Source organism: Bubalus bubalis, chromosome 10 (assembly GCF_019923935.1).
Source record: "Bubalus bubalis isolate 160015118507 breed Murrah chromosome 10, NDDB_SH_1, whole genome shotgun sequence".
NCBI classification, from domain to species: Eukaryota; Metazoa; Chordata; class Mammalia; order Artiodactyla; family Bovidae; genus Bubalus; species Bubalus bubalis.
This window is the reverse complement of record NC_059166.1, coordinates 104,096,568-104,110,831: the sequence shown is the minus strand read 5'-3', so window position 1 is coordinate 104,110,831 and position 14,264 is coordinate 104,096,568. Positions and strand designations below refer to the sequence as shown.

Below are 14,264 nucleotides of genomic sequence, written 5' to 3'. Positions count from 1 at the left end.
CACGTGTACCCCAATGTTCATCGCAGCACTGTTTATAATAGCCAGGACATGGAAGCAACCTAGATGTCCATCAGCAGATGAATGGATGAGAAAGCTGTGGTACATATACACAATGGAGTATTATTCAGCCATTAAAAAGAATACATTTGAATCAGTTCTAATGAGGTGGATGAAACTGGAGCCTATTATACAGAGTGAAGTAAGCCAGAAAGAAAAACACCAATACAGTATACTAACGCATATATATGGAATTTAGAAAGATGGTAACAATAACCCTGTGTACGAGACAGCAAAAGAGACACTGATGTATAGAACAGTCTTATGGACTCTGTGAGAGAGGGAGAGGGTGGGAAGATTTGGGAGAATGGCATTGAAACATGTAAAATATCATGTATGAAATGAGTTGCCAGTCCAGGTTCAATGCACGATACTGGATGCTTGGGGCTGTTGCACTGGGACGACCCAGAGGGATGGAATGGGGAGGGAGGAGGGAGGAGGGTTCAGGATGGGGAACACATGTATACCTGTGGCTGATTCATTTTGATATTTGGTAAAACTAATACAGTTATGTAAAGTTTAAAAATAAAATAAAATTTAAAAAAAATAAAAAAATAAAAATAAAGTTAAAAAAGTATGAACAAAACAGGGAACTTTTTTTAAAAATTGAGGCTCAGAGAGGTTAAGTAAATCTAAAGTTTATCTAAAGTTTATCTAAAGGTTATCTAAAGTTGCACTGCTTAGTAAAAAAAGCCCCAGTCTGGAGCACTTCACCTCCTCTCAGTGTCTATGCTGAGAGTTCTGTACTTTCTCTCTGAAATAAATCCTGTTTGCTTGCTACCATGAAAAAAAAAAAAAAAAAAGCCAGGTCTCTCAGACTGCAAAGCCCATATTCCATTAAAAATATAGATATATTGTTGTTTTGCTCCTAAATTTTATTTATTTATTTGGCTGCTTCAGGTCTTCACTGTGGCATGTGGAATCTAGTTTCCTGACCAGGGATCAAACCCAGGCCCCCTACATTGGAACTACAGTGTCTTAGCCATTAGACCACCAGGGAAGACCCCCCGTATTCTTTCTTCCAAATGGAATTCTCAGGAATTTCATGGACTGAACTAAGTAATTAAAAATCTCTACTTTAGATATTTTTAATTCTGCACATCCAAACCAAACACCTAGTGTATTTGTCAGAATTTGAAAGAAGTCTATTAAAGACTGCTTACAAAAAAAACACTGTATAAACTACGTTTTATAAATTCTTCTGTTTTAATTAATTAGATTTTCTAAAGTTCAAAGGGAAAAAATGGAGACAGAAACCAGATTTTAATGATTTAGAATTAGGATTCATGAATACACTGGATTCTATTTTGGTATTTGGGGAAAGCAGAGAGTAAATGTGGTGGGAAACTATGAGGGTCCAGAGATTCAGACTTTAGCCTGGAAGAGACATTAAAGAGGTATTTCAGGGACTTCCCTGGTGGGCCAGTGGCTAAGACTCTGTGCTCCCAATGCAGTGGGTATGGGTTCAATCCCTGGTCAGGGAACTAGATCCCACATGCCACAAGGAAGATTGAAGATCTTATGTGCTGCAACTAAGACCCAGTACAGGGAAATAAATACTTAATAAATAAGATAAATATTTAAAAGAAACCTCAATTATTAAAAAAAAAATGCAATTCTAACTTATTTTAGAAATAGCTTGAGTGTCTGCTAGTCAACAGTAGAGCTAAGGCCAGAACCTGGGGTTTCCCAATTCTTAAACCATTGTTTTTTCTTAGACATGAATCATGAATCGCTTTAGAGAATACTCCTTTATCCTCCTCTCTTAATCCAGATAGGGGGAAAAAAAGTGAGAAAGCTTAAAGACTATTAAAAACAATCAGGACATTAAGAATCAAGTTATCCTGGAAGGAGGTCAATATGGTAACCACAGAGGCTGGAGGTAAGGGGAGGAGCACCAGGCAAGGTAAGGTCTTATCTAAAGCAATTAGAGTAAGCAGACAATTATAAGCTTTTGTTACTTGTATTTAGCTGAACACTGTGAACAGAAAGCTTTTTGAAATCCTTGGCTAAATCAAAACCTGGAAAGTGAAGACTTCTAACCTTCAAGAAAAAAAGCTGAGCATGATACAAAAAGGTATTTGTTTTTATACTTAACTTGGTAGGAAAAAGGAAAGAAAAAACAAGATGTCAGTTCAGCTGGGTCCCAATTCCAGCCCCGGGAAGCCCAAAGCCCACCCCTCTTGGTTTTATTTTCAAGAATATTTTTTTCAAGGATAGCATTTTTTGCCTCCCTTGGCCAAGTTCAGTGTGTAGGATCTTAGTTCCCTTACCAAGGATCAAACCTTCACCCCCTGGAAGCGTGAAGTCTTAACCACTGGACTGCCAGGGAAGTCCCGCCCTCCCAACCTTGGTTCTTGTAAATAGTCCTGAATGGCTTTCTTGGTTTTTAAACTACTGAGATCTTGCTTCCATGTGTAAATTGAGTACAATTTCCTAAAGAGATGGAAGGCAGGCTTTACATCCCAGTGAGTCTGGGTGAACTTCGGGAGTTGGTGATGGACAGGGAGGCCTGGCGTGCTGCGATTCATGGGGTCGCAAAGAGTCAGACTCAACTGAGCGACTGAAATGAACTAAATAGGGAACAAATTTGATTGGGAAAGGCTGGGTTACCATCTAACACTGACATGTCATTTTCCCCTGCCCGGGCTTAGCTTCCCTCCATCTGGCTGGCTTTTCTTTCCTGGTCTTTTTTCTTTTCTTCCTGTCCTCTGCCCCCTCTCCCCCCTCCTTGCAGGAGCAGAAACAAGAAACTCTTCCTCTAATCTCCAGCCTGGCAGGTTTTCCCTCCCCTGGAGTCCAGGTGCCTGTAGCATTTGCCCGTCAGTGGCTTTCTCCCAAGAAGACAGCTCCCTCCTTCCTCTTCCCAAAGAGGAATCGTGGGGCCAGCTGTTAAGATTTTTAAAAATTATTTTTTTCACATCTTTATGCAAGATGGGAAAATCTCTGAAGTTTAAAGTGGCATCTAGCTGTACTGTAGTGCTTATATTTTTTCAAGGCTTTGTTCTGTCTGGAATTTTATTATAATAACTAATGATTGGACTTCCTTAATGGTCCAGTGGTTAAAATTCTGAGCTTCCAATTCAAGGGGTCACAGGTTCAATCCCTGATCAGGGAATTAAGATCCCACATGCCACATGGTGTGGCCAAAAAGCAAAACAAACAACCACCCACCACAACAAAAAACTAATGGGAATGAACATACCTTGAGGTTTATATAATTTTAATGAATCACCTTCAAAATGATAAAGCATTAGTAATCAAATAGACAGAGATTCACTCAGTCGTGTCCAACTCTTTGGGAACCCACAGACTGTAGCCTGCGAGGCCCCTCTGTCCATAGGATTTTCCCAGGCAAGAATATTGGAGTGGGTTGTCATTTCCTCTCCCAGGGGAATCTTCCCGACCCAGGAATCAAACCCATGTCTCCAGTATTGGCAGGTGGATTCTTTATCACTGAGCCACATGGGAAGGCTAGCTTCTATCAATGATTCACACCAAAAGGTGGTTCAATGAAGCAGCTATGATGAGGCAGTGCTAGAATTAAAAGGGGAATCAGGTACCCTTGAAACTCAAACCTAATAATAGTAGAAAACATCATCCACTTACAGCAATATACACAGATTTGAAACTTTTCTTGAGAATGTTTCTGTTTGGAGGATAATTCTATTATTTGAAGGCTCTAAGTAATGACAGGCAAACAGTGACGATACCTCAGTGACCTGATAGCCATGCCCTGGAGAGATAGCTGAGAGAGGGGTCCCCAACCTCTGGGATCTAATACCTGATGATCTGAGGTGGAGCTGATGTAATAATAATAGAAATAAAGTACACAATAAATGTAATACACTTGAATCATCCTGAAACCATCCCCCTTTCTCCAATTTATGGAAAAAATTATCTTTCATGAAACTGGTACCTGGTGCCAAAAAGTTTGGGGATATTCAAAGGAATGATCTTTGTCCTTCACACCCACCCTGTTTGTCTTCTAACCACCCCATCTCACAAAGCGTTAACCTCTCCTAGCATCACACGCCTCTTCCCACTTTGAGGGGAAGGGTGTACGCCAGTGCTCAGGCCTGAGGTCCTCCCTGGGCGCTGGTGATCTGTCCTTCTCATCCTGGCTTTGTAAGGCACTCCCCTAAGTTTTTCCTGCTCCCCTGTTACTCTAGTTCCTCCTCAATCTTCCTAGATAAACCTGTGTAAATGATGCAAGAACTTTCTATCTAATGAATATGTGATTTTCTCCAGTTTAATCACACCTGGGCTGTGTCTACCACACTCTTTCCACAGCTGCACTTGTCGTTTCTGTTTCGTTTTCAGCTTTCTATTTTGCACTGGAGTACAGCCGATTCACAATGTTGTGATGGCCCCAGGTGGACAGCAAAGGGACTCAGACATACGTATTCATGTATCCATTCTCCCCCAAATCCCTCTCCCATCCAGGTTGCTCCATAACATTAAGCAGAGTTCCCTGTGCTGTACAGTAGGTCCTTCATTATCCATTTTATTGTCAGATTTTATTTACTCCTTACTTTCTTTATGTCCCCTAAATGAATTTCCTCAAAACCCAGTTCCTCTCGTCTCAGGCCCCATGGCTAGTATTTCATTTTCAAAATCACCTTGCCTCATGTAGGAGGTTGCCTCTTTCCTCCGAGGGAGGGTTGTGGTTGGCGGTGGGGGAAACTGGTGCAGTGGAGGGAGGGGGCCTTAGCCACTCGCAGCCTGCGGCCTGAACAGCCACAAGGCTCCCCCAGTGGTAGAGTGGTACAGACTCTGCCTGCCAAGGCAGGAGATGCAGTAGACGCGGGTTCGATCCCTGAGTCTGAAAGATATCCTGGAGTAGGAAATGACAACCCACTACAGTATTCTTGTCTGGAAAACTCCAAGGAAAGGAGGAGCCTGGCAGGCTACAGTCCATGGGGTTGCAAAGAGTCAGAAAAGACTGAGCATGCACGCACATCACAGACACCAAGGTGGAGTCAAACATCCCAGCTCACTTTTGGGGGGTTTCAGTTCAGTTCAATTCAGTCACTCAGTCGTGTCCGACTCTGTGTGGCCCCATGAATTGCAGCACACCAGGCCTCCCTGTCCATCACCAACTCCCGGAGTTCACTCAGACTCACGTCCATCGAGTCAGTGATGTCATCCAGCCATCTCATCCTCTGTCGTCTCCTTCTCCTCCTGCCCCCAATCCTTCCCAGCATCAGAGTCTTTTCCAATGAGTCAACTCTTCACATGAGGTGGCCAAAGTGCTGGAGTTTCAGCTTCAGCATCATTCCCTCCAAAGAAATCCCAGGGCTGATCTCCTTCAGAATGGACTAGTTGGATCTCCTTGCAGTCCAAGGGACTCTCAAGAGTCTTCTCCAACACCACAGTTCAAAAGCATCAATTCTTCAGCACTCAGCCTTCTTCACAGTCCAACTCTCACATCCATACATGACCACTGGAAAAATCATGGTCTTGACTAGACGGACCTTTGTTGGCAAAGTAATGTCTCTGCTTTTGAATATGCTGTCTAGGTTGGTCATAACTTTTCTTCCAAGGAGTAAGCATTTTTTAATTTCATGGCTGCAGTCACCATCTACAGTGATTTTAGAGCCCCCAAAAATAAAGTCTGACACTGTTTCCACTGTTTCCCCATCTATTTCCCATGAAGTGATGGGACCGGATGCCATGATCTTCATTTTCGGAATGTTCAGCTTTAAGCCAACTTTTTCACTCTCCACTTTCACTTTCATCAAGAGGCTTTTGAGTTCCTCTTCACTTTCTGCCATAAGGGTGGTGTCATCTGCACATCTAAGGTGATTGATATTTCTCCCGGCAATCTTGATTCCAGCTTGTGCTTCTTCCAGTCCAGAGTTTCTCATGATGTACTCTGCATATAAGTTAAATAAGCAGGGTGATAATATACAGCCTTGACGTACTCCTTTTCCTATTTGGAACCAGTCTATTGTTCCATGTCCAGTTCTAACTGTTGCTTCCTGATCTGCATACAGATTTCTCAAAAGGCAGGTCAGGTGGTCTGGTATTCCCATATCTTTCATAATTTTCCATTGTTTATTGTGATCGATGCTCCTTATCATAATTAAGCAGAAATAGTGATTCTAATTAGCATATTTACAGAAACCACACAAGTATGCTTCCCTGGTGGCACAGATGGTAAAGAACCCACCTGCAATGCAGGAGACCCAGGTTCGATCCTTGGGTCAGAAGATCCCCTGGAGGAGGAAATGGCAACCCACTCCAGTATTCTTGCCTGGAGAATTCCATGGACAGAGAAGCCTGGCGGGGTACAGTCCACAGGGTCGCAAAGAGTCAGACATGACTGAGCAAATAACACACAAAAGTAGGTCCATATAATCGCACACTTCACCTACTCATAGCTTAATGGTGTTCCATCCTTGCTTACTTTGCCCTGGTTTCCCTTTCAGCTTGAATGAGCACAACTTTTGAAGTCTTTATGATTGTTTTAACTTAAGCAAGCCCTGCTAGAGGGTGACAGATGGTGAATGTCAAAAACCCATAAGAGGGTTTCTGTTTAGCCTTTGATTTTTGTTTTGTTTTTTAAGCCAGAGAAATGTCCGATTGTGCTCATAGTTTGTCAGAGAAGGCAATGGCAACCCACTCCAGTTTTCTTGCCTGGAGAATCCCAGGGATGGGGGATCCTGGTGGGCTGCCGTCTATGGGGTCGCATAGAGTCGGACACGACTGACGCGACTTAGCAGCAGTAGCAGCTCATAGTTTGTAAGCATACGTCACCAACTTTTATCTTCCTGCAAATTCCCTGTTCTCCCCCAGATTTCTCTTCTACTTCTGGCTGAGGAGGGGCTGGACAACTAGGCAGCCACACGCCTGAGTGGCTTGGGTAATAAACCTCATAGTTATTTTTCTCAATTAAGGTTTTCACTGACAATTTTACTGCTCTATTTTAAGCTTCCTCATTCCCTTGGGCCTCGGTTCATATGTCTGTGATAAGTCTCATCCCGTCCAACCAGATTGTCACCTCAGAATATAGACTAACCTATTTCAAAAAGCTCATCTCTCTCTCTCTTTTGGAACATAACACTTGAAAATGCATTGAAACAGAAAGTAAGCTTTAAAGGAGAGCTATAAAAGTGATTTGTTCATGAGTGCACACATCCTTCTCCCAATTGACACCCATTTTATATTAATTTTCCTTTAGTGTGTATCTACAGCCTTTTTCAAAATATTTACTACTAATGAAAACTTTTTATTCCACCCTTATTCCCTTCTGCTTGGCTCTAAAGACTCTCATATGTGCTGAAAGGGATCCACGGGGGTACAGAACTACAATTTGGGAAATTCTGCTCTGAAATAATAATGCTCCCTAATCACAACCACTGACTTTTATTAGGCTGTCAATTAGCTATTTTTTAATTAGGGAAAGAAAAGTTCTTAATTCATTTTTTTTTCTGAAGTCATCTGGTGACAGAACAGCTATGGAACACGTATCGGGCCGGCCAAAACATTTGGGTTTTTCCATAAGATATTAAGGAAAAACCAGAATCAAGTTTTTGGCCAGCTCAATATCTTTTTCTTGGGCTCGCCAGGTGGTGACAGTGGTAAAGGATTCTCCTGCCAATGCAGGAGATGCAAGAGAAGATGGGCTTGATCTCTGGGTCAGGAAGATCCCCTGGAATAGAAAAAGGCAATCCATTCCAGTATTCTTGCCTGGAAAATTCTGTGGACAGAGGAGCCTGGTGGGCTACAGTCCATGGGACTGCAGAGAGTTGGATACAACTGAGCGACTAAGCACAGTACAATACCTTTTTCTTAGGTCAGTGGAACTTGCTTTCTATAGATAAGTAATTTCTACAGAGAAATTTCTACTGCTTCCCTCTGTGACCCCAAAGGACTCACAGAAGAAGAAAGAAACAATGATAATAATACTTTCTTTAAATTGTATAGTTTTCAAAGCAGATTCACACACATCAATCCATCCAAGCTTTTTAAAAAACTGAGGCTCAGAGAGATTAAATAAAGGGCATCTTCAAGGTCACACAGCTAGCCAGTCAGTGTCAGAGACCAGAATTTAAACCATTACTTGATGGTTCCCATAAAAAAAAAAAAAATCAATCTCAAGAATAGGATTATAGAGATCCAGTGTTTTTCATTGACATTATGGGGGTGGGGGTGGGGGATGTTTTGTAAGCAATATTTACCAGTGACTGTGCTTTTCTTAGTTTAGATCTGTCCTGTGATTTATTTTTCTTATCACGTGACTGTTGGTTGAAAGCTGGGGTCATTTCATGTCTTTTCCTTCTTCTGTTAATTGGAGAGCATTGGGAACATTATAAATATCATTTCAAAGCTTTGGTGGTTGCCATAGCTGTTTGTCTATTTGATTTTGTTGTTCCTGATGTTTAAAAGATTATCTTCACTCAGGTGGAAAGAAGCCAAGTGTCTATCAATAGAGAAGGGGTTGAATAAACTCTGACACATCCACACAATGGAGGACTGTGGGCTGTAAAAAGGGGGCCAGCATATTTCTTCATATACCTGTGGAGTGAGCTCCTGGATATATTGTTACATGAAGAAAGAAAGTGGGATAAAGTGGTATGTATTGTGTGACACCATTTCTTTCAGAAAGGGGTGCATGTGTCTGTATTTGTTTATATTTTTTTCATCCACCCCACTTCCCCTCCTTTATGATTTTTTAAATGTAAGGACATTTAAAAAAATAGTTTACCTATCCATAGGATTCCTCTGTGATCCAATTAGGAACAGGGAACAATATTGGAGACTTCTCCAGATACACTTTGTTTTGTATATTTGACTTTGGAACCATCTCAAAGTTATGAAATAAAAGAAAAAGAATTCCAAAAATCTAAAAACAGCTGGTGGTGTTACCCCCACACAAAGGAATAACTTCATGGGACTTTAACACAGTAATTTGTCTGAACCGCCTTAGTAGAACATATCCTAAGGACAAAAACACAGGCAAAGATATCCTAAACTGTTTTCAGTAACCTTATTGTTTGTATTGACATTAATATTTGTTTTTTAAAGTGATTGCATATAATAGGATAAAGTATGGATTCACATTGCTATTATTATGAGTATATACCTTCAGGCTAAAGGCAAAATGAACCAGAAACAAACATTGAATTCTAGTTAGCAGATTTGTTTTGACAATGATATGAGTTAGCAATTCAGAAATTACTTCCAGAAATTGTTAAGTAAATATATACTCTGTGTGTATACTTCATATAATACATTTTTATACAAAATTATGCTGCACTGTGCTTAGTCACTCAGTTGTGTCCAACTCTTTGCGACTCCATGGGTTGTAGCCCGCCAGCCTCCTCTGTCCATGGGGATTCTCCAGGCAAGAATACTGGAGTGGCTTACCATGCCCTGCTCCAGGGGATCTTCTCACCCAGGGATGGAACCCAGGTCTCCCGCATTGCAGGTGGGTTCTGAGCCACCAGCGAAGCCCATACAAAATTATGTATATACATATATAATAAAAAAACTATATATATATATCAATGTCACAGAAGGGAGGCGCAAATACAAAAAAGACTGTTATGAACCCTATGGTGCTGGATTGGAATCTGAGGTATTAAAATATTAAAAGAAGCTGTAAGGAAAGCATTACAGCTACAAAGTGCAAACAAATCCTAAAGAAAATGTCAAATTTACCAATAAAGGTTCATTTACTTTCAATCATTTTTTGCTTCTTGGGGCTTCCCTGGTATCTCAGCAGTAAAGAATCCACCTGCAATGTAGCAGATGCAGTTTTGATCCCTGGGTTGGGAAGATCCCCTGGAGAGGAGAATGGCAACCCACTCCAATATTCTTGCCTGGAGAGTCCCCATGGACAGAGGAGCCTGGTGGGCTACAGTCCATGGGGTTTCACAGTCTGACATGACTCAGTGACTAAACCACCACCACCAGTGAAAAGCATTTGTATTTCACAGTAGCTTCTGTTTTCATCTTTTCGTAGACCAAAGTGCCAGTAAGTTGTTTCTAAAAGGAAAGAAGTGGAGAAGGGCACAGTTCTTACCCTTGCCAGCTGTGTGTGTTCAATGGGGTCACAATTGTCCAGGTAATTGAAGTGAATGATATCAGTTGGATGCTTGTCAGAAGACTTCCAAGGTGGGAGTTCTTTCTCCCCTGGGTGGTTCTTCTTTCTTGAAGAGGATCAGAAAGCAGATGAAGGAGACAGGTTTCTCCCTGGAGAACTGCTTCTAATGGGTTGAACATCTGTGATCACAAACCCCTCTTTTGGAGGTGTCTAGAAGGAGAAAATTATTCTCTGTTCTCAAAACACTATAATAATAACAAAAGTAAAACAAAGAACATGGACTTCCCTGGTGGTCTAGTGATTAAGAATCTGCCTGCCAATGCAGGGAACACTGGTTCAATCCCTGGTCCAGGAAGACTCCACATGCCTGTGTGCCACAACCACTGAGTCAGTGCTCTAGAGTCTGCGCTCTGCAACAAGAGAAGCAATCACAAAACGAATCCTGAGCATGGAAGGTAAAGAATAGCCCCTGCTCACTGCAACTAGAGAATGCCCAAGGGCAGTAACAAAGACCCTTTGAAACTAAAAATGAATAAATAAAATAATGCTTTTAAAAAAAAAAAAAACATCATTATCATCATCACCATGATGGCACTGATAATGGTGGCAGTGATTACAGCAGCCACCAACCCAGAGGTATGTGCCAGGCACTGTCTCAGGAAGTATTCTGCATTTTTATTATTTTTTGAGGGGGTTATACAGAAGAGATAAGAAAGCTTTCTTCAGTGATCAATACAAAGAAATAGAGGAAAACAACAGAATGGGAAAGACTAGAGATCTCTTCAAGAAAATCAGAGATACCAAGGGAACATTTCATGCAAAGATGGGCTCGATAAAGGACAGAAATGGTATGGACCTAACAGAAGCAGAAGATGTTAAGAAGAGATGGCAGGAATACACAGAAGAACTGTACAAAAAAGATCTTCATGATGAAGATAATCATGATGGTGTGATCACCGACCTAGAGCCAAACATCCTGGAATGTGAAGTCAAGTGGGCCTTAGAAAGCATCACTACGAACAAAGCTAGTGGAGGTGATGGAATTCCAGTTGAGCTATTTCAAATCCTGAAAGATGATGCTGTGAAAGTGCTGCACTCAATATGTCAGCAAATTTGGAAAACTCAGCAGTAACCACAGGACTGGAAAAGGTCAGTTTCCATTCTAATCCCAAAGAAAGGCAATGCCAAAGAATGCTCAAACTACTGCACAATCACACTCATCTCACACGCTAGTAAAGTAATGCTCAAAATTCTCCAAGCCAGGCTTCAGCAATATGTGTACCGTGAACTTCCTGATGATCAAGCTGGTTTTAGAAAAGGCAGAGGAAGCAGAGATCAAATTGTCAACGTCTGCTGGATCATGGAAAAAGCAAGAGAGTTCCAGAAAAACATCTATTTCTGCTTTATTGACTATGCCAAAGCCTTTGTGTGGATCACAATAAACTGCAGAAAATTCTGAAAGAGATGGGAATACCAGACCACCTGACCTGCCTCTTGAGAAATCTGTAAGCAGGTCAGGAAGCAACAGTTAGAACTGGACATGGAACAACAGACTGGTTCCAAACAAGAAAAGGAGTACGTCAAGGCTGTATATTGTCACCCTGCTTATTTAACTTATATGCAGAGTACATCATGAGAAACTCTGGACTGGAAGAAGCACAAGCTGGAATCAAGATTTCCAGGAGAAATATCAATCACCTCATATATGCAGATGACACCACCCTTATGGCAGAAAGTGAAGAGGAACTAAAAAGCCTCTTGATAAAAGTGAAAGAGGAGAGTGAAAAAGTTGGCTTAAAGCTCAACATTCAGAAAACGAAGATCATGGCATCTGGTCCCATCCCTTCATGGGAAATAGATGGGGAAACAGTGGAAACAGTGTCAGAATTTAATTTGGGGGGCTCCAAAATCACTGCAGATGATGACTGCAGCCATGAAATTAAAAGACGCTTACTCCTTGGAAGGAAAGTTATGACCAACCTAGACAGCATATTCAAAAGCAGAGACATTACTTTGCCAAAAAAGGTTCGTCTAGTCAAGGCTATGGTTTTTCCTGTGGTCATGTATGGATGTGAGAGTTGGACTGTGAAGAAGGCTGAGCACTAAAGAATTGATGCTTTTGAACTGTGGTGTTGGAGAAGACTCTTGAGAGTCCCTTGGACTGCAAGGAGATCCAACCAGTCCATTCTGAAGGAGATCAGCCCTGGGATTTCTTTGGAAGGAATGATGCTAAAGCTGAAACTCCAGTACGTTGACCACCTCATGCGAAGAGTTGACTCATTGGAAAAGACTCTGATGCTGGGAAGCTTGGGGGCAGGAGGAGAAGGGGACGACAGAGGATGAGATGGGTGGATGGCATCACTGAATCAATGGACATGAGTCTAGGTGAACTCCGGGAGTTGGTGATGAACAGGGAGGCCTGGCGTGCTTCATGGTGTCGCAAAGAGTCGGACACGACTGAGTGACTGGACTGAACTGATACAGTGAGGCATGCCAGATCTTCGTTCCCCCTACCAGGGATCAAACCTGCACCCCTTACATTGGAAGCAGAGTTTTAACCATTGGAAAACCAGGAAAGTACCATTTCTACATTACTTTAACCTTCATAATAACTTTAAAAGATAATCGCAACTACTTCCATTTTACAGAAGAGAAAACTGAAGGTAGGATAAACTGATTAATTTTCCACTACTACTGTTAAGATATAAACAGTAAGACACAGGGTCAGAATTTGAATCCAGGACTCTCCAGCTTCAAGCCCACACAATGAATTTCTCTATCCTGTATTGCCACCTCTCCTACCATATCATTATACAGTTATTCCACAACTGCAGTTAATTTGTTCATAAAAATATACATTCTTAAAAAGAGTACCCTGTTCTACCTATATAAAACACAGAGACAATTTCCATTATGGCTTAAAACTCAATATTCAGAAAACGAAGATCATGACATCTGGTCCCACCATTTCATGGGAAATAGATGGGGAAACAGTGGAAACAGTGTCAGATTTTATTTTTGGGAGGCTCCAAAATCACTGCAGATGGTGACTGCAGCCATGAAATTAAAAGACACTTACTCCTTGGAAGAAAAGTTATGACCAACCTAGATAGCATATTGAAAAGCAGAGACATTATTTTGCCAACAAAGGCCCATCTAGTCAACGCTATGGTTTTCCCAGTTGTCATGTATGGATGTGAGAGTTGGACTGTGAAGAAAGCTGAGCACTGAAGAATTGATGCTTTTGAACTGTGGTGTTAGAGAAGACTCTTGAGAGTCCCTTGGACTGCAAGGAGATCCAACCAGTTCATTCTGAAGGAGATCAGCCCTGGGATTTCTTTGGAAGGAATGATGCTAAAGCTGAAACTCCAGTACTTTGACCACCTCATGCGAAGAGTTGACTCATTGGAAAAGACTCTGATGCTGGGAAGATTGAGGGCAGGAGGAGAAGGGGACGACAGAGGATGAGGTGGCTGGATGGCCTCACTGACTCAATAGACATGAGTCTGAGTGAACTCCGGGAGTTGGTGATGGACAGGGAGGCCTGGCGTGCTGCAATTCATGGGGTCGCACAGAGTTGGACACGACTGAGTGACTGAACTGAACTGAACTGAAGGGGTAAAGTATAGATTTTATCAATTATCAAAACTTCAGCCATTTCCAAAAAATTGGGAAATGAAATTCTTTTTTTTTTTTCTTGGAAAGTCTATTTGTTAATTGCCCAAAATGAAAGTCTGTTTATATATATATATATATATATATATATATATATATATATATATATATATAAAATTGGTAAGGGTTTTTATGTGGTTGTAGCCTAAGGGAAGAGGTACTGCCATGTTGAGAAGCCATTAAAGGCTTAATTTTTGTTCTTTAAGAGATTAGGGAAGTTTGCTCAAGAAATTGATTTGCTTAAATTGTTTGTGAAAATTTAAAAATTCCCCAAGTTCCTCCAAGAAGAATCAGTTAGTTTCTTATCATTGTTTCAACTGCTCTTTCTTTGTACATATTTCTCTTACGGATAGTACTTCGTATTCAGTGTGGTAACTATCTGTTTGTCCGTGTCCTGGGCCATAGACTAGCCTCCCAGAAAGTGGGATTAAGACCATTGTACCCTTAGCACCTAGCACATAACAGTATTTAATACATA

At 41.4% G+C, this 14,264-nt stretch overlaps 1 pseudogene; it reads right to left on the bottom strand.

The window, feature by feature from the left end:
- LOC102401831 overlaps positions 1-14,264 on the bottom strand; it is a 75,759-nt pseudogene that overhangs the window by 25,332 nt on the left and 36,163 nt on the right.